At 38.3% G+C, this 19,769-nt stretch overlaps 1 protein-coding gene across 2 annotated transcripts in view; it reads left to right on the top strand.

Moving 5' to 3' along the window:
• Nucleotides 1-19,769, top strand: part of SNTG1 (syntrophin gamma 1) — a 333,984-nt gene that overhangs the window by 217,138 nt on the left and 97,077 nt on the right. The gene's annotated exons all lie outside the window — the stretch shown is intronic.

Genomic DNA, 19,769 nt, shown 5'->3' with positions numbered 1-19,769 from the left:
GTCTAGGCCCATCATGTCTGTTTGGGAATCTCAGGACTCCCCGATTAGGACCCGAGCTGATGGGGTGGCCTGATAGTGACTAAAGAGTCATTTTTAAAGTGTGCCAGTCTCTTGCCCTTATTCATATTTTGCAGTCCTTACTTTGATAAAGTTAACTTTGGAGTGACTGAGGGAAGTATACTAGGAAGAAGGTGAGGAGGGCATCTAAGTCTAAGTAGAAACTATTTCATTGGGCACTTTATGGTGTCCTTTTAGGTCTTTCTTCTTGCTGACTGCATATACTGACTCACTGCAGGCTATTGTGCACTTTAGCTTTCATGTATATATTTTACCTGGATTCACGGATACATGTGAGCATATGCCCTATCTCATGGGATCTGGTCTATATCTAGGCATTTGAGATTTTGTTAGGAATGAACTACCTGAAATGGAATTAGAGAATCCTATGAAAGGGTAGGCCTCATCCCAGTAATGTGGCTAAAGTGTTGACATTCCAAGCCTGACATCTCTGGACACAGTCTGACTAGAAGCATGCTGAAGTGGTACTTGTTGATTTGAATTTTCAAATTTTTAACCTGCGTTTTTTGCGCTTGGTTTGTTAAAGTGTCAACAGTTTGCCCTTTGCTGAGTTTTGGGGAATGTTTTATTGATTTTCATTTTGTAAAGAGCAATAGAGAGAAATATCGCTAATACACAGATAGAGTACCTTAGCTAGGTGTCAGGATCCTAAGATGTGACATGTCTCAGGGTTGAGAGAAAGTAACTTCATGGGCCAGGCAGTGGTGTGCCAGGCAGTGGTGCAAGCTCCTGGTCCCCACCTGAAGGTGGAAGCTTCAGGAATGGTAAAGCAGGGCTGCAGATGTCTCTCTGTCTCTCTCACTCTCAACCTCCCCCTTCCCTCTCAACTTCTTTCTGTCTTTATCCAATAATAAATAAATAATTAAAACAAAAAAATTAAGTGTTTAAAATATTTAAAAAGAGAGAGAAATCTTTCTACTTGTTTGCTGCATATATTGACTCACTGGCAGACTACTGTGCACGTTTGCTTTCAGCTATATATATTTTTTGCCATAATTTATGGATACAAGTGTACATATGCCCTAGCTCAGGGGACCTGGCTACATCTAGGTTTTGGGACTTTGTTAGGAATTGAACCATCTAAAATGAAATTAGAGAATCCTATGAGAAAGGAAAGGTCTCACCCAAGTAATAAGGCTTAGGGGTTGGCATGCTAAGGAGTTACTTGTGTTGATTAGTTTGGGATCAGTGGATGCAATATCATCTGATATGAATTGAGAAAAGCTTGCAGGAAAGTGAGCCCCACCCTAAAGGTTGCAGGGCTGGGGGAAATATAGGCTTATAGAGAAAGCGAGGGGTTCCTGCTGTCTTAGGGGTTTAAGAAAAGAATAGATTGTTATTGGTATAATCAAATTATTTGGCAATTGGGTTAACTTTGAAAATCCCATTGTTAGGATTTGCTGTATCATACATGATATCACCATAATTTATCTCCTTTGACATTATTTATATATAGCTGTGTCTTATAAAGTAATGCCACCAGTTGCTTCTGTTCTCCTTGGTCTAACCCTTTAGAAGAGTCTGCATTTAAAAGAACAAGTCAATATTAGAGATTAATTAACAATTTGAGACCACTGTTAAAATTCAGTCTGATTACACATTTGAAGTCTTAAGTGCTTAGATTGAAGGAACATATACTCAGTCTGTGGTCTGCACATTAAAAGGTTTAAGACATTCAATCAGTTTTCCCACTCTCGTGTTAATTAAATAATGACTAATAAGACTACCAGTTAATAGGAATGTACATGAACACCATTCCCACTGCCAAACGACTGTGTCAGTCAGATCTTGCTTTGAGTTTCTCTTTCTGTTCTTCTTTCTCAACTTCTGTTTATGAGTGGGATTATCCCATACTCATTGTCTTTCTGACTTATTTCACTTAACATAATTCCCTCTAGCTCCATCCAAGATGGGTCAGAGATAGTGGTTTTATTGTTCTTAGTAGCTGCATAGTATTCCATTCTGTAAATATACAGCAACTTTCTCAGACATTCATACGTTGTTGGGCATCCATAAAGTTCCTAATGATATAGTTTCTACTTAGACACCCTCCTCACCTACTTCCTATTATACTTCCCTCAGTCACTCCAAAGCTAACTTTATCAAAGTAAAGACTGCAAAAGCTGAATAAGGACATGAAACTATCATACGATGACTCTTCAGTCACTCATCAGTCCACCCCATTAGCTGGGTCCCTGTGGGGAGTCCTGAGGTTCCCAGGCAGGCATGATGCACCTAGACTTTGAATAGATCCCTCTCTCCATTGTTACCAGTCATCTCTAGCAGGAACAACACAATGGACCCCTTTGTGGGCCCCCATAGGACCTTGCCCTCCTCCGAAGGGAGGTTGGACAACATACTCTATCTTCCATCTGAGGATGATGGCTCCTGGAATTGGGGAAGCTCAGAATATTTCTACTCATGACCACAGAATGAGAGCTCAGATCTACAGGGATGCAGAGGTCACATAGGCTCCTAAGCTGAATATGGACCCCAGATCACATCAAATCAATGGGATTTATAGTCAACAATATTTATACACCTTTCCCATATTTGGGAGCTACTTTCTTCCCTGATCCAGCTTTCTGGTCCTTTGTCCAACCATGACATCATCTCCCCAGACAATATCTTGGATTCACCTGCATATCAGATGTCAGGCTCAGGAAAAACAAAATAGTATAGTCATAGTCCTTTAGAATGTAACTAAAATAGGCCTACTATCTACAAAACAGAGCCCCCCCCCAAAAAAAAAACTTCATTTGCAATATTCTTGGCTTTAGGTTCATGATTAGTCAACAATTCATTTAGATTTATATGTTAACTCTTGTTTTAGCCACCAGATTCCAGATGCTACTGTGATGCCAACTGGACTTCCCTGGGTAGCTGACCGCACCAATGTGTCCTGGAGCTCTGCTTCCCCAGAGCCCCACCCTACTAATGAAAGAGAGAGACAGATTGCGAGTATGCATCGACCTGTCAGTGGCCATGGTTGGCAGGGTAGAAATTACAGAAGCCAGTCCTTCCACCTTCTGTACCCCATAATGGTCCTGGGTCCATATTCCTAGTGGGTTAAAGATTAGGAAAGGTTATCAGGGGAGGGGAGGGGATACAGAGTTCTAGTGGTGAGAATTATGTGGAGTTTTACCCCTTTTATCCTATGTTTTTTTTGTCAGTGTTTCCTTTTTATAAATAAAACTTAAAAAGAGAGAGAGAAAGTAACTTCAGTCACCACACAGTTGATCTGAAGATATCAGGAGAAAGGACACACATAGATATCCCAACATGGGTAGTGTCAGGTGTGTTATATAGATTAGAACTCCATCAGAGTATTTATTGGTAAAATCATGCATCATATAAAAAGGAACAAGGAAGATCAAAGATACTTTTGGGTAAATAAACTTTAGGGGAATTTCAGGGCACACATAGTTCTCAAGGTAGGAGCGATATCAAGAATATAGGTAGAGACCGTTAAATCTTAATAATAACAGTAGTCTTTGACTGAATATTATTTATTATATAGGTACACCTCTTTGATGTTCCAAGAAATAATTGTTTACTTTAAGATCACCTTATGTATAACCTCCTTCTCACTCTCCAGACCTCTGCCCTAGGTTGGGAGTTGTGACAAAGGAGTACCTGAAACTTTTCTTACTGGGTAGGCCTCATGAAATTTTTAGACAAAGGAATTACTTGATAACAATCAACCATGTATGTTCTGTAAATATTGAAACATAGGTGAAATCAATTAAATTTCTCATAAAAGTTATCAGGAAGTCTGGGGTGGGGATACAGAACTATGGTGGTGGGAACTGTGCGAAATTTTACCCTAGTTATAATTTTGTAAATCAATATTAAGCCACTAATTAAATTAAAATAAAATTTTAAATATTTATGTATTCCTTTTTTGTTGCCTGTGTTGTTTTATTGTTGTAGTTATTATTGTTGTTATTGATGTCATCATTGTTGGATAGGACAGAGAGAAATGGAGAGGGGAGGAAAGACAGAGAGAAGGAGAGAAAGATAGACACCTGCAGACCTGCTTCCCCACGTGCAGGTGGGAAGGTCGAACCAGGATCCTTATGCAGGTCCTTATGCTTTGTGCCACCTACATTTAACCCACTGTGCTACCACCCGACTCCCTAAAATAAGATTTTTAAAAAGCACAGGTCACCAGAGGAGTTGGGGCCAGAGTCCAAAACTGCCATACCCTACTCTCATTACTGAATGCTTAAGGACAGCTTTCTGGTCCTGCAGATTTGGGGACTGTGTATATATTGGTCACAGGAGAGCTCACCCCTAGCCTACCTCAGTCTGTTGTGATTAACTGAACACTTATCAAGTGTCTTTCCCTCAACCAGAGAGTCTGTGATAAGAGAGCATACCTCTCTAAAATCCTAGATTCTTGTTGCCTGGGAGAGGAAATTTTCTTTGAGTTTGCAGCTTGGTATCTTGTGTTGGAATTTCTTATCTGGGAAGAGGGTGGTGGATCTTGCACTGCCCAGAAACAGTATAGGAACAATAAAGCAAATATTACATTGGAAATTAATGGTGACAGTCAGATTTTGTATTTGTACACAAGCAAAAGATAATTTATGCCTCTCTTGCTGAAATGCAACACATCGAACTTAGATCTCTGAGATAGGATGGAAAGATCAATCTTGAGTTATATGCTTTTAATTTTATTTATTTATTTATGGATAGAAATAGATAAATTATTGAGGGAAGGGTGACAGTGAGAGAGGGAGAAAGAAAGACACTTGCAACACTACTTCACCACTCATGAATCTTCCCTCCATTCAGGTGGGGACTGGGGGCTTGAACCTAGGACCTTATGCTGTGTAACATGTGTGCTCTACCAGATGTACAGCCTATCACTTCCTTACCCACTCACTCCACCAAGAGTCACTGTGTCTTTGAATTTTATGTCTGGCTTCTCTTTTCTTTGAATTCATACCTCTAGGGAGGGAGCAGTCTACTCTTTCTGGTGTTTTAAGTCAACCTGAGAACCTACTCTGGCCTCTAGTTATTTAGGTTCTCAGGGAGACAGGCAATATTTTTTTGTCCTTTCAGTTCAGATCAAAACAACTACCTAGAAAAAAGTAACTACAAGTCTTATTGTCATGTCATATAAAAAGGATATGTTTCTGATAGAAATAAAGACAGACTTTATCGTCATTTTTGTATATGGCTTCTTGTTTCAGTAGTCTAGCTTTTTTTTTTTTTTTTACAAGCAAACTGAGAAATTCAAAGATAGTGTATTTCCTTATAGAATAATGTGTAGGCACACATATTTTGAAAGTCATTAACATTGTTTCTTTATTTTCATTCTTCTACTAAAATAAGGGAATATAAGTCTAGTTTAACCAGAACACATTGTATATGCTTCCTCAGTAATATTCTTTCCACATTTTGGAACAGTTTTAAAGATTCAGTTGACCTCATCAAATTAGCAATGAATGACTCTGAAAAAGGTCACCAAAAGGATATTTTCAAGGTCATGATTATGTATTTAATAGTCAAACTAGCAAAATAAATAAATAAATAAATAAATAAAGACAAAGCCATAGGTGAAAAGAAAAGGTTTATCCTTTTAAATAATGGATGGACAAACAACGGTTAATTCTGCTTTCTTTATCACTTTCTTCAGTGTGATTTAATTACCCAAGCTGAGTAATACATCTCCCTTGTTACATGATGGAAAATATAAGTGATTAGTGCCACAAAAATGTGTGGTAAGAATGTTTGACTTAAGGGACGCACACATCACATTTGGAGTTTAATGAATTGACCCTATACTGTATAGTGCACACAATGAAGAAACTTTCTTTATTGCCTGAATTCCCTTACTGTGAGTTTTGATGATGTAGGCACTAAACTAATGACCAAGTCTGCTATATTTAACTAGTTTTTAGTGTTATTTGAAGTGTTAAACTATAGTTTAGGTACTGTGACTAATATGCTAAGTGATTTGTCATTAAGAAATCCTTTAAAGTGAGCTCAATTGTAACAGAAACATTGTATTGCCGAGGAAACGAATTTCCTCAATAGTAGTTAGCTTTCATAGGCATGGAATGAGCCATTAGTTGAAGGACAAAAAAATTTCAAAGTATAAAAGTGGCTATATATCATATTTATAGTTATAGTCTAGCATAATGAGATAGATATTATCTTATGAAACAGAGGAATAGGTTATAAAATTATAAATATTATGTTGTATGATTCATTTTATTTACTTTTATTAACTTAAGATATTTTGTTTTCTATTACTATTGTGAAGTCATAAGGAAATTACCTGAATTTTATATCACTGTGAATCAATGTTATAAAACTAGTGTGATATATGCAAACTCCAAGCCATAACATATATATATATATATATATATATTTCATTTAGAGTCTGTACTTTAAAAAAAATTATTTATAAAATGGAAACACCAATAAGACCATAGGATAAGAGGGGTACAATTTCATACAATCCCCACCACTAGACTCTGTATCCCATCCCCTCCCTTGATAGCTTTCATATTCTTTACCCCTCTGGGAATATGGACCCAGGGTCATTATGGGGTGCAGAAAGTGGAAGGTCTGGCTTCTGTAATTCCTTCCCCACTGAACATGGGCGTTGACAGGTTGATCCGTACTCCCAGCCTGCCTCTCTCTTTTCCTGGTGACACAGGGATCTGGGAAGAAACTGTATTTTTAAATGGCAAGCAAAGAATGAAGGTCTTACTTTCCATTCAGATCAAATGAGGTCTAGATAAATGTGTACCACCAAGCAGTATTGCATGGATAAGTCTGTACTATGCTGGGCTAAGCTACATAAGTTTGTTCACAAGATCTTATCCCTATGGAAGAGAAAACATTATTAGCACAAAATATTTCTCTTTTTAATATCTTTTTATTTATTTGTTATTGGATAATGATAAAAGTTGAGAGGGAAGGGTAAGAAAAAGAGGGAGAGAGAGAGAAAGAGAGAGAGAGAGAAAGAGTGTCCTATAGCCCTGCTTCACCACTTGTGAAGCTTTCCTTCTGCATGTGGGGACCAAGGGCTTTACCCAATCCTTGTGCCTTCTAACATGTGTGCTTAACCAGGTGCACCACGACCTGGTTCCAGCATAACATAGTTCTTAGACACAAAGAAAAGGTGAAATAAAGTCTGATAATGTCAATATCTTAGAAATATCAGGTGTATGGCATAGGGAATTGGGAGAAAGTATCAAAGAAAGTTCCAAAATCAAGCTGTTTATGGTACTTGTTTGCTAGAGTTTTGTCTCTATTGAGGTAAAAAAAAATGAATGCATTCTAAGGTAAAAAGAAATGTTTAGGGGTGGATAATTCAATTTAAAAAAGAAGAAGAATACATTCTATTTTGAAGGGGAGAAGGAATTCAGTTTTCAAATGAAAGGAGGGAACTGTGTCAAGTAGCAATAGTACATCAGGAAAATGTAATTCAAAATAAGGATGCATTTTGTTTCATTTTCCCTTTGATCTATTTCTAAGAAATAGATGTTCCACATACTGTATCATTTTCTAATACAAGAACATCATCGAAATGGTTTCAAAGTATTGAGAAGCATTTTTCTATGGCTTTTTTGTTCCTCTGCATGCCATGTTTCTATATGTCAGAAACACTTTCTTCCAGACTATTTTTTGCAGAATTTTTATATAGCAAGAAGACCTAAAAAAAAAAAAAAATAGAGACTGTTGGTATGCTTCTAGTTTTGCTTCTGGGATCCCTTCTGTTACATTGCTTGATGTTGTGGTCTATTTACATGGTCATACTGTTACATTGGTTTGGTCTCACTCCCCTGCCTCCAGGAGATTTTGGCTTAGTCCTTGCTAATTTGCGCTTCTTCCTTCTCCTATGTACTACCTTTGTTCCTGACTCTTCCGCTGGAGGAGAGAGAGGCAGGACAGAATTGGGTTGTGATTAGATTAGATTAGTTTTTTGAACTGTTCACTCATGAATAAAGCAATACTGCTTCTTCGCTTAGCCTTGTGTCCCTGGTCATCTGTCTCCCGCCACGAAGCTAGCCTGGAATACTGGCGCCCTGAACTTTGACTGACATATGGCGCCCAACGTGGGGCCTAACCTGCTCATCCCCCAGATAAGTGAAGCCTTTTGGCTACCTATCCACTGTGGGCTGCTTTTCTGCTTATGAAGAGGTTTTCCAAAGCTTCTAACCTTTCTTCATGAGACAGTTTCTCTGTCTCTGGAATTTTTCGCTCTGGGCCACTTTCTGGTTTCCGCCTGCCACCCACCTGCAGGAGCCTGTTTGCCGACGCGGGGCATCGGGCATTGGGCACAGGCTCCCTCCACGCTGCTCAGGCACCGGGGTCAGGAAGGCGGGCAAGGCAGACAAGGCAGGCAGGGCTGCAGTCCATCCTGGCCCCGGCCCCGGGGCACCTTGGCCTGCACCTTCTGCACGGTTGGCCCGCCCACCCTCCTGCTATGAAGTCTGGGCAGATCCCAGACCACCCGGTGACCGTGGGCTCCCTGATGGGACTGGGTCCCCTGGCCGAGATCCCCAGCTCAGCTCTGAAGGCAGAGGAGCTAGAATACGCAGTATCCGTGCAGTGATCACACCCCTGCAATTCCTGGAGGTGAAGTTGGGCAAGAGGCCATTGCCGGACAATGCACACCCTGAACAACTAAGACAGTACAGATCTAAATTCGTGTTTAAAATGGCATGTCTTCATAACAAAAGTTTTTCTCCTTGTGTATTGAAGACCATGTTTATGTGTGTGTTTGAAGTTTGGTAAACATTAACTTTAAGGTTAGGAATGTGACTTTAAGGCTACATTCTTACCAGGAAAAGTTAAATGAAAAAAGTTTTCAACATAATTCTCATAAAGGTAAAATAAACTTACATTTAAAGTCTGAGGTAAAAATTAGTTAAAAATCAATATATTTTTAACTAATTTGGCCTAAAATACCTGCGCACACCTAGGGTGCGGCTCCATCTTATATGGGTGTTACAGAAGGTAAAAAAAAAAAGACGTTATTGATATGTAAAGCTCTCAAATACTTTCTCATTTAGAGGTAGAACCAGCCCAGGCGTAAGATAGATTGCACAATGGTTATGCTAGTGATTCTCATGCCCGAGGCTCTAACAATGGTTCTTTGCCTTACCACATTTTATTGCACTTAAATTGGTTAAGCAGACTTAAAATGAAACGAGAAAGACCTTCCAAATTTATGAAGATACTTAAACCAGTTATAATCATCGAGTTATCAATTGTGGTAAACTTCTAACCTGCTACAAGTTTTGTTTCACAAGTAAGTGAATTGCAACTGTCAAGTTCTCTACAGAAAAGTGAAATTCCAGCGGTTGACCTTCCTCATGCAACATTTCACCCCCTGGCATTTCTTCCATGGACATCTGCTTTGAACTGGCACTTCTATCGGACTTACTGGTACACAACTTTATAGCAGCTTCCCTTTACACTGCTGGGTTTCTCAAAGACTGACTGCAGCCAGCTGCCTTGGGACTCTATAGGCCATACTCCCCCCTTGCTAGTAATGCCCACAGAGGCTTGAAATGCCCGTAGATGCAAGAAACACCCCAGAGGCAAGAGAAGCCCACAGAGGCAGGAAATGTCCTTTAGCTTGATAAGCCTTGCCCACAGAGGCAAGAAATGCCCCCCTCAGGCCTTCCTTTGGCATCACATTGGTTCTTGTTGCTCGCTTACTTGTTCCTCCATGTTTGTACCAGTTTTTTTTTTAAATGCCTGTACGATATAGGTTTCTGTTCACCCCACACTCCTGATACCATGGTCAATTAATTAAAAAGAAAAGAGGAAATTGTTAGTATGCTTCTAGTTTTGCTTCTGGGATCCCTTCTGTTACATTGCTTGACATTGTGGTCTATTTACATGGTCATTCTGTTACATTGGTTTGGTCTCACTCCCCCTGCCTCTGGGATATTTTGGTTTAGTCCTTGCTAGTTCACATTTCTTTCTTCTCCCCACCCCCTATCCTACGTACTTCCTTTGTTCCTGACTCTCCACCGGAGGAGAGGCAGGACAGAATTGGGTTGTGATTAGATTAGATTAGTTTTTTGAACCATTTACTCATGAATAAAGAAATACTGCTTCTTCGCTCAGCCATGTGTCCCTGGTCATCTGTCTCACGCCACGAACCTAGCCCGGCATAATGGTGCCCTGAACTTTGACTGACAAGAGACAGTTTATTTTGCCCTTGAGTGAGGTAGAGCCCTGACTCTCATTTGTCTGTTTATTTACTATTTTATCCTTTCCACATAGCTATGGAAATAATTTCACCAATCTTACTACTACTATATAGCAATCTTTTCTTTTTATCCATGCCCAATAACATGCCCTCTTCCTTTGAGTCCTCACTCGTGAGTAGCTTTCTGAAAAGTCTAGATTTGTACTATGTCATTCAAGCCAATTTAGTCATTTCTTCTAACTTTATTTAAAATTTCCTACCATTTTCCTAAAAAACTCTGAGGGGCAAATGCCCCAAATGTAGTGACTTTGAACTGTACATCTTGACAATCTCTTATGATTAGGGAGTGGAGAGATAACATAAAGGTTATGCAATTGATTTTCATGTCTAGGCTACCATACTCCAGTTGGGGAGAGAGAGAAAGAAACTAAAGTTGACTTACTTAGGTTGATGATCCACTTAGGATTTTTATGGCTAAAATCAACATTTGGGTCCTAACTATTATTTAAAGTGAATGTTGGTGTCCTCCATTCTTAAAGGCTGCCTGCCCTTCCTAACAGGTGGCCCTCTCCATAACCTGATGGTTTAATTCTTCAAGGCTAATAGTGATGTGTCCCTGCTATTTCTAATATCCTTTAAATGGCTTACCTGATTAAACTTCTACTAGCTAAACTTATTTTAGATTAAATTAAAGTATAATGACCAGAGACTTTATTTATCAAGTAGTATATCTTTATTCACTGTATAAGCATCTGCCTTACTCACATATTTCAGTACTCAAGAAAAAGGGATTATGGGAGGATATGAGACAGAAGATGTCAGGTATCATTCACTCAAAAAAAAATAAATGTTTTCTATTTTCCTTTAATTTTTTATTTATAAAAAGGAAACATTGACAAAACCATAGGATAAGAGGGGTACAGCTTCGCACAATTCCCACCATCAAACCTCTTTATCTCCTTATACCCCTCCCCTGATAGCTTTCCAACTCTTTAACACTCTGGGAGTATGGACCCAAGATCATTGTGGGATGCAGAAGGTTTAAGTTCTGGCTTCTTTAATTGCTTCCCTGCTGAACATGGGCATTGACAGTCCAATCCATACTCCCAGTCTGTCTCTCTTTCCCTAGTGGGGGAGGGCTCTGGGGAAGTGGAGCTCCAAGGCACATTGGTGGGATTATCTGTCCAGGGAAGTCTGATCGCATCCTGCTAGCTTCTGGAACCTGGTGGCTGAAAAGAGAGTTAATAAACAAAGCCAAAGAATTGTTGACCAATCATTAACCTAAAGGCTGGAATAGTGCAGATGAAGTGTTGGGGATCCATTTTGTAAATAGCTAGTAGGCGTATTTCAGTTATATTTCAAAGGGCCTATAGCTATACTAGAGTTTTTTTTTTAATTTTTTTTTTTTTTTTTTTTTGCCTGAGCCTGAAATCTGATATGCAGGTGAATCCTAATTATTGTCTGGGGAGATGATGCCATGGATGGGAAAAGGACCAGAAAGCTGCATCAGGGAAGAGAGTTGCTCCCTAATATGGGAAAGGGGTATAAATATTGTTGACTGTAACCCCATCAAATTGATGTGATCTGTGGCCCATAATTAGCTTAGGAGCCTGTGTGACCTCTATATCCCTCTATATCTGAGCTCACATTCTATGGTCATGAGTAGGAACATCCCATGCTGCCCCAGTATTGACCCATCTTCCTCAGGTGTAGCATAAATTATGTTGCAATCCTCTCTTTGGAGGATGGAACATTCTCTACCATTGTTGATCCAAGTTGAGGGCAAGGTCATATGGGGGCTCACAAAGGGGTCTATTTTGTTGTTCCTGAAAAACAGTGACTGGCAACAATGGAAAGAGGGATTTATTTGAGGTCTAGGCCCATCAAGTCTGTTTTGGAGTCTCAGGATTCCCCAATTAGGGCCCCAGCTGGTGGAATGGCCCAATAGTGACTAAAGAGTCATCTTTTAAAGTATGCCAGTCTCTTGCCCTTATTCAGCTTTTGCAGTCCTTGCTTTGATAAGATTAGCTTTGGAGTGAGTGAGAGAACTGTAATAGGAAGTAGGTGATGAGGGTATCTAAGTCTAAGTAGACACTATTTCATTATGAGCCTGATACTGACTCACTACAGACAATTGTATATTTTTGCTTTCAGGTATATATTTTGCCCTAATTTATGGATACATATGAACATATGCTCTATCTCATGGGACCTGGCCTATATCTATGTTTTGGGACTTTGTTAGAAAGTGAACCTCCTAGAATGGAATTAGAGAATACCATGAAAGGAAAGGTCTCACCCAAGTGATGAGGGTGAAGGGTTGGCAATCCATTCCTGATGTCTCTGTACATAGTCTGAGGTGAAGCATGCTGAGATGATACTTGTAGCATTGATTAGGTTGGAATCAGCGGATGCATTATCATTTGGCCTGACTTGAGAGAAGCATACAGGGAAGTGAGCCCCACCCCAGAGGCTACAGTACTGGGAGAAACATAGGCTCTGTAGACAAAGTGGGAAACTCCTGTTGCCTTAGGGTTTATTACACAATGTGTAATAATCACATTGTGTGGCAATTGGGTTAACTTTGAAAAATCCCTTTGTTAGGATTTTCTGTACCATACACACCCTCATCATATTTTATGTCCTTTGACAATATTTGCATATAGCTATTCCACCAGTTACTTTTGTTCTCCCTGGACTAAAGCTTTTAAGAGAGTGAACATATATAACACTCAGCCTATGTATTTAAAAGGCTCAGTGCGTGCTTTAAAAAGTTTGAGACATTCAATTTTCCCCCTCTCATATTAATTAAATAGTGATTTATCAACTACAAACTGATAGGAATGTACATAAACACCATTCCCACCACCAAAAGACTGTGTCCCATCCCAACCCACCCAGACCATGCCCCATGAAGCTGAACATCCACCCTTACCCTCCACTCAGGGTTTTTACTTTGGTGCCCTACTCCAAATTCAATCAACTCCTGCTTTGAATTTCCCTTTCTGCTCTTAATTATCAACTTCTGTTTATGGGTAGGATAATCCCATGCTCCTCTTTATCTTTCTGACTTAGTTCACTTAACATAATTTCTTCTAACTCCATCCAAGATAGGTCAGAGAAGGTGGGTCCATTGAACTTAATAGCTGCATAGTATTCCATTGTGTATATATACCACAGCTTTCTCAGCCACTCATCTGTTGTTGAACACCTGGGTTCCTTCCCGGTTTTAGCTATTATGAATTGTGCTGCTATGAACATAGGTGTACACATATCTTTTTGGCTGGGTGTTATGGAATCCTTGGGGTATATCCTCAGGAGAGGAATTACTGAGTCATATGGAGGTCCATGTCTAGCCTTGTGAGAGTTCTCCAGACTGCTCTCCACAGAGGCTGGAACAGTTTATATTCCCACCAGCAGTGCAGAAGGGCTCCTCTGTCACCACAGCCTCTCCAGCATTTGTTGCTGCTGTCCATTTTGATGTATGACATTCTCACATGAGTGAAGCTGTATCTCAATGTTGTCTTAATTTGCATTGCTCTGATAATCAGCAACCTAGAGCAGTTTTTCATATGTTTGTTAACCTTTTGGATCTCTTCTAAGTGAATGTTTTATTCATATCCTCTGCCCATTTTTGAATTGTGTCATTTGCTTTTTTGTTGCTAAGTTTGCTGAGCTCTTTGTATATTTTGGTTATTAGGTTCTTTTCTGATGTATGCCATTTGAAGATTTTCTTCCATTCTGTGAGGGGTCTCTTTGTTTGTTTCTGGTGAGATATGGTGGTTCAGTTTCATTCTTCTGTATGTTTAAACCCAGTTTTCCCAGCACCACTTATTGAAGAGAGCCTCCTTCCTCCATTTAATACTTTGAGCCCCCTTATCAAAGACTCCATAAGTGTGGGGGTTTAGTTCTGGGATTTCAATTCTGTTCCACTGGTCTGCGTGCCTATTTTTGTTCCAGTACCAGGCTGTTTTGATGATGATGGCCTTATAATATGGTTTGAGATCTGGGAATGTGATGCCTCCATTTCTGTTTCTTTTCCTAAAGATTGTTTTGGCAATTCTAGGTGTTTTCAGGTTCCAGATAAATGAATGTAGTGTTTGTTGTATTCTCTTAAAGAAGCTTGGTGGAACTCTGATGGTTATTACATTAAATTTGTATATGGCTCTGGGGAGAATATTCATTTTGATGATATCTATTCTTCCAATCCATGAGCATGGGATGTCTTTCCATTTCTTGGTATCAGTTTCTATTTCCATGAATAGTGACTCATAGTTTTCAGTATACTAGTCTTTCACTTCTTTGGTCAACTTTATTCCTAGGTATTTTATTGATTTTCCTGCAACAGTGAATGGGAGTGATTTCTGGATGTCTTCTTCTTCATATTTAGTGTTTGCATAAAGAAATGCCACTGATTTTTGTACATTGATTTTGTAGTCTGACACCTTGCTATATTGCCTGATAACTTCCAGTAATTTTCTACTGGATTCTTTAGGTTTTTCTATGTACACTATCATATCATCTGCAAATAGTGAGAGCTTGACTTCTTCCCTTCCAATCTGTATTTCTTTGATTTTTTTCTCTTGTCTGATTGCTATGGCAAGAACTTCCAATACTATGTTGAAGTGTAATGGTGATAGTGGACAGCCCTGTCTAGTCCCCGATCTGAAGATGAATGCTTTCAGCTTCTGCCCATTGACTATGATGTTGGCTGTAGGTTTTCTATATATGGACTCCAGTGTCTTGAGGAATTTTGCATCTATTCCCATTTTTTATAGTGTTTTGAGCATGAGTGGGTGTTATATTTTGTCAAAGGCTTTCTCTGCATCTATTGAGATAATCATGTGGTTTTGGGCTTTGCTTTTATTGATGTGGTGAATGACATTGGTTGACTTATGGATGTTGAACCAGCTTTGCATTCCTGGGATAAAACCCACTTGCTCATGATGAACAATCTTTTTGATACACTGCTGTATCTGGTTGGCCAGGATCTTGTTTAATATTTTGGCATCCATGTTCATCAGAGATATTGGTCTGTAGTTTTCCTTTTTTGTTGTGTCCCTATATGCTTTTGGTATCAGGGTGATGTTGGCTTCATAGAAGGTGGAAGGGAGTTTTCCTGTTTCTTCAGTCTGTGGAAGAGCTTTAGACATATGGGTACTAACTGTTTCCTGAAAGTTTTGTAAATTCGTTTGTGAAGCCATCTGATCCAGGTCTTTTGTTGGTGGGGAGATTCTTAATAACTGTTTTGATTTCTTTGTCTGCGATTGGTGCCTTTAGGTTTGTAGTTCTTCTTTTTTCAGTATTGGAAGGGCATATGTTTCTAGGAATTGTTCCATTTCTTCCAGATTCTCTAGCTTGGTGGCATATAATTCTTCATAGAAGTTTCACATGATTTTCTGGATTTCTGTGGTGTCAGTTGTGATATTTTCTCTATCATTTACAATTCTGTTAATTTGAGTCTTTCCCCCTTTTTTTTATGGTGAGTCTGGCTTGGGGTTTGTCAATCTTATTTAATTTTTAATGAACCAATATTTGGCTTCATTGATCTTTTGTATGGTTCTCTTATTTTTGATGTTGTTTATTTCTGCTCTAATTTTAGTTTTTTCTTTCCTTCTGGTTGCTTTAGGGTTCTTTTGTTCCTCTTCCTCTAAGTCCTTAAGGTGTACAGTAAGGTCGTTTATTTGAGTTTTTTCTTTTTCTTTAATATGTGACTCTATAGCTATGAGTTTCCTTCTCAGTACTGCTTTAGCTGTGTCCCAAATATTTTGATAGCTTGTGTCTTCATTTTCGTTTGTTTCCAGGAACGTTTGAATTTCTTGCTTGATTGTCTCTCTGATCCAGTGGCTCTTAAGCAGTGTGTTGTTTAGTTTCCAAATTCTGTGCCTTTTGGTAATTTTCTGTTTGTTGTTAAATGGTAGCTTTACTCCGCTGAGGTCTGAGAAGGTACTTTTAAAAAACATTTTATTCTACATAACAGACTCACTGGTCCTTTAGAATCTCAATCCCTAGATATTTAAAACTTCTCCATGATTATTACCTACCATTAAATCTCATGATAATATGGATACTCAGTGGTTATTTGCTGCCTGGATCAGTCTATATTCTACCATAGCCTGTCTGACGCCTGGACAGTTTAGATGTCTAATAAATGTTTGATGATGTCTACAGGAAAATAAATTTAATTTATACTCATCATCTCCCATTTTACCTGTGTAAGACAATGACTTTAAAGGTAAAGCTTGAGTCCAGGTTTTAGGTCTCTACAACATATGGGAGTACGCTTGTACCAGCAGAAGTCCCAGTCATCCATCCTCCCAGAGGGATAAAGAATAGGAAAGCTATTAGGGGAGGTTATGGGATATGGAGTTCTGGTGGTGGGAATTGTATGGAGTTGTACCCCTCTTGTCCTATAGTTTTGTCAGTTTTTTTTTATAAATAAAAACTTAAAAATTCAAGGTTTAATTTGGGCTTCCTCTGAGATAAGAATATGACCACTATATTATTTCCTTGCGAAAGTGTGGCATTAAATACCAATAAATAAAAACTTTTAAATAAAAATGTTTTATTTAATAAAAAAGAAGCTTCAATGATTTATTATCTGCATATATATATGGTATTGTATTTAACATTAAATAAGCATAATTATAACAAAATTTAGTGAATCTAATTATAGCAGTACTAATTTTTCTAAACTTTGTTTTATTTATCCCAAGTAAAATGTCAGACCAGGGAGTCGGGCTGTAGCGCAGCGGGTTAAGCGCAGGTGGCGCAAAGCACAAGGACCGGCATAAGGATCCCGGTTCGAGCCCCGGCTCCCCACCTGCAGGGGAGTCACTTCACAGGCGGTGAAGCAGGTCTGCAGGTGTCTGTCTTTCTCTCCCCCTCTCTGTCTTCCCCTCCTCTCTCCATTTCTCTCTGTCCTATCCAACAATGATGACAACAACAATAATAATAACTACAACAATAAAACAACAAGGGCAACAAAAGGGAATAAATAAAATTAAATTAAAATTTTTTTTTAAATTAAAAAAAAATGTCAGACCAAATATTGATATCTGAATGTGTAATCTCTTAGAGACTATATATGTTTTTTTTCTTCACTTAGCATCCAAGACAGATATTTCTTTTTGTTTTAAAGTTTTTAGTTATTTAGTCATTTTTGTTGCCCTTGTTGTTTTTTTAGTGTTGTTGTTATTGATGTCATCATTGTTAGATAGGACAGAGAAAAATGGAGAGAGATGGGGAAGATAGAAAGGGAGAGAGAAAGACACCTGCAGATCTGCTTCACTGCTTGTGAAGCGACTCCCCTGCCGGTGAGGAACTGGGGGCTTGAACAGGGATCCTTATGCCAGTGCATGCACTTAACCTGCTGTGCTACCATCCGACTCCCGACAGATATTTCCAGTGGACTGGCAACTATACTCTATACAGTGATCCAGAATCTTGTTTTTTTAATAATCCACCATCTGCTAGGGTCTTGATATTAAAATGAATACGTCAGAAAAATAACTTAGAGATACCTACCACAAAGTGGCACAGATCATACCATTGTCATGCCATTGGTGGATTCTAGTTGAATGCTTATAACTTCTCAGAAAATAAGTTTGGAAAATAAAGCCATCCTAGATATCTAGCTGTATTTTCACTTTCAGTTGTTTTCACCTTCAGTTGCTGACATTTCTTTAACATTTTATTTTTGATTAGGACTTGGGTATCCATAGTGAGTAAAAGTTCCTTGTTATAAAACCATATTAACTAGAATGATAGAATCTTTATTTTAGAATTTGCATAAGGAATTTTGGACAAATTTTCTCATTGTTTTCAGAGAAAAAGATCCCAAACACAAATTCAATTTTCTATATTCTCCATCTTTTATTTCTATAAGATAGTCATTTTTATGTTCTCATGTCTAATCTGAATCTATCTCTACTCTCAATGAGCTCAAAATATAGACTTGAATAAATGATTTAACCAAAGTTATTAAACAAGTAAGTTTGTCTTTAGACAATGACTGGCTCCTGTTTAACCTTTCACTCAATCAAGACACCATATTGACTGCCTTAATTTGTTGACAAAGTGATGATAGATAATAAACATTCCTAAGATTTATTTGCATTGTTTGTAAATTAATTTCCATATATACTAAATGAGTTATATTACTATTTATTTAGTTTTATTTTTTTTCCTTCTTTCTTCTATACGTGTTTCATCACTTGATTTGATAGCTCCAGGTTGTATTTTGAAAGAGAGAGAGAGACAGAAACATCATAACATCAAAGCTTCCACTAATATTAAGGAGGTTTGAGCCTGGATTTCTTACAGCAAGGCAGAAAACTTTCCAGGTGAGCTATCTTGTGACCTCCCAAAGAATTCTTTCAAATCAATCTAAATTTTGCTTTGACTTATTGAGCCAGTTGTAAGAGATGTAAGAGTTCATTAAAAATCTAGTAGTGTAATTCTCTTTGAACTGTTTTCTTTATCACAAGCTTATGTTGTAAGGTTATGTTTCTGAGAAAATGTTCTCACCACAGTCATTATTTCCTTGTTGTAGAAATGAATTATCAAACTTCAAGGTGGTAGTTCATCTGGTAAAACATATGCATTATCATTTATGGAACTTGAGTTCACCCCTCCATTCCCCACCTGCAAGAGGGCAGTTTTAGTAGAGATGGAGCAGTCTTGCAGTTGTCTATCCTCTCTGTCTCTCACCCTGTAAAAAATAATGGCTGCCAGGAATAATGGAGTTGTACAGGCACTAGGCCTCACCAATAATTCTGATGGCAAAATATGTGACATATAGATACATATGTGTCATTGAAATGATGACTAGAGATGTGTACAAATATTTCCTAATCCTTGAAAACTTTGAACATATTACATTAAATAGAAAGAGGAACTTTTCTGATGTAAACTAGTTTGAGGACATTATGATGCACACATTACCCTACACTATCTGTAGTTTTCCAATCAGATTATTGATCTTTAAAAGTAAAATAGCTTTTTGACTGAGGTGAGTGAATAAGGAAGGTATTAATGTAACAATGTGACATTGAGAACAGGATAGAGAGCATCTCACAGTACTGTCTTTGAAGAAAGAGAAAGGGGTCATGAGACAAGGAATACACACTCTGCAGGCTAAAGAAAGACAAGGAAATGGATTCTTCTCTAAAGCCCCAGAGAGGGATGCAGGCTACTGACATCTTGATTGTCACCCACTGAGACAGTTTCAGAACTGTTATAGTAAGACAAAAACAAAAGTGTGTTATTTTTGAGCTGCTGGGTTTGTGAAAAATTTTATAGCTGCAACAGAAAATTAGTGCAGATAATATCATCTAGAAGTGGGTACCACTATAAAGCACCAAGTCTGTAATTATCAATAAATTAGTATAGTTTCAATGGCATCATAATACCGTATTGATTTTTAAATTCCTTTTGCTATAGTTCTAAATTGCAAGAAGTTGGGTACATAGTGTTCTGTTAATGTACATTATATGTA

The sequence above is a fragment of the Erinaceus europaeus genome, chromosome 1 (genome assembly GCF_950295315.1).
Source record: "Erinaceus europaeus chromosome 1, mEriEur2.1, whole genome shotgun sequence".
NCBI lineage: Eukaryota > Metazoa > Chordata > Mammalia > Eulipotyphla > Erinaceidae > Erinaceus > Erinaceus europaeus.
Note: the sequence above shows the minus strand (reverse complement) of the source record. Positions and strands in the feature narration are given on the sequence as shown.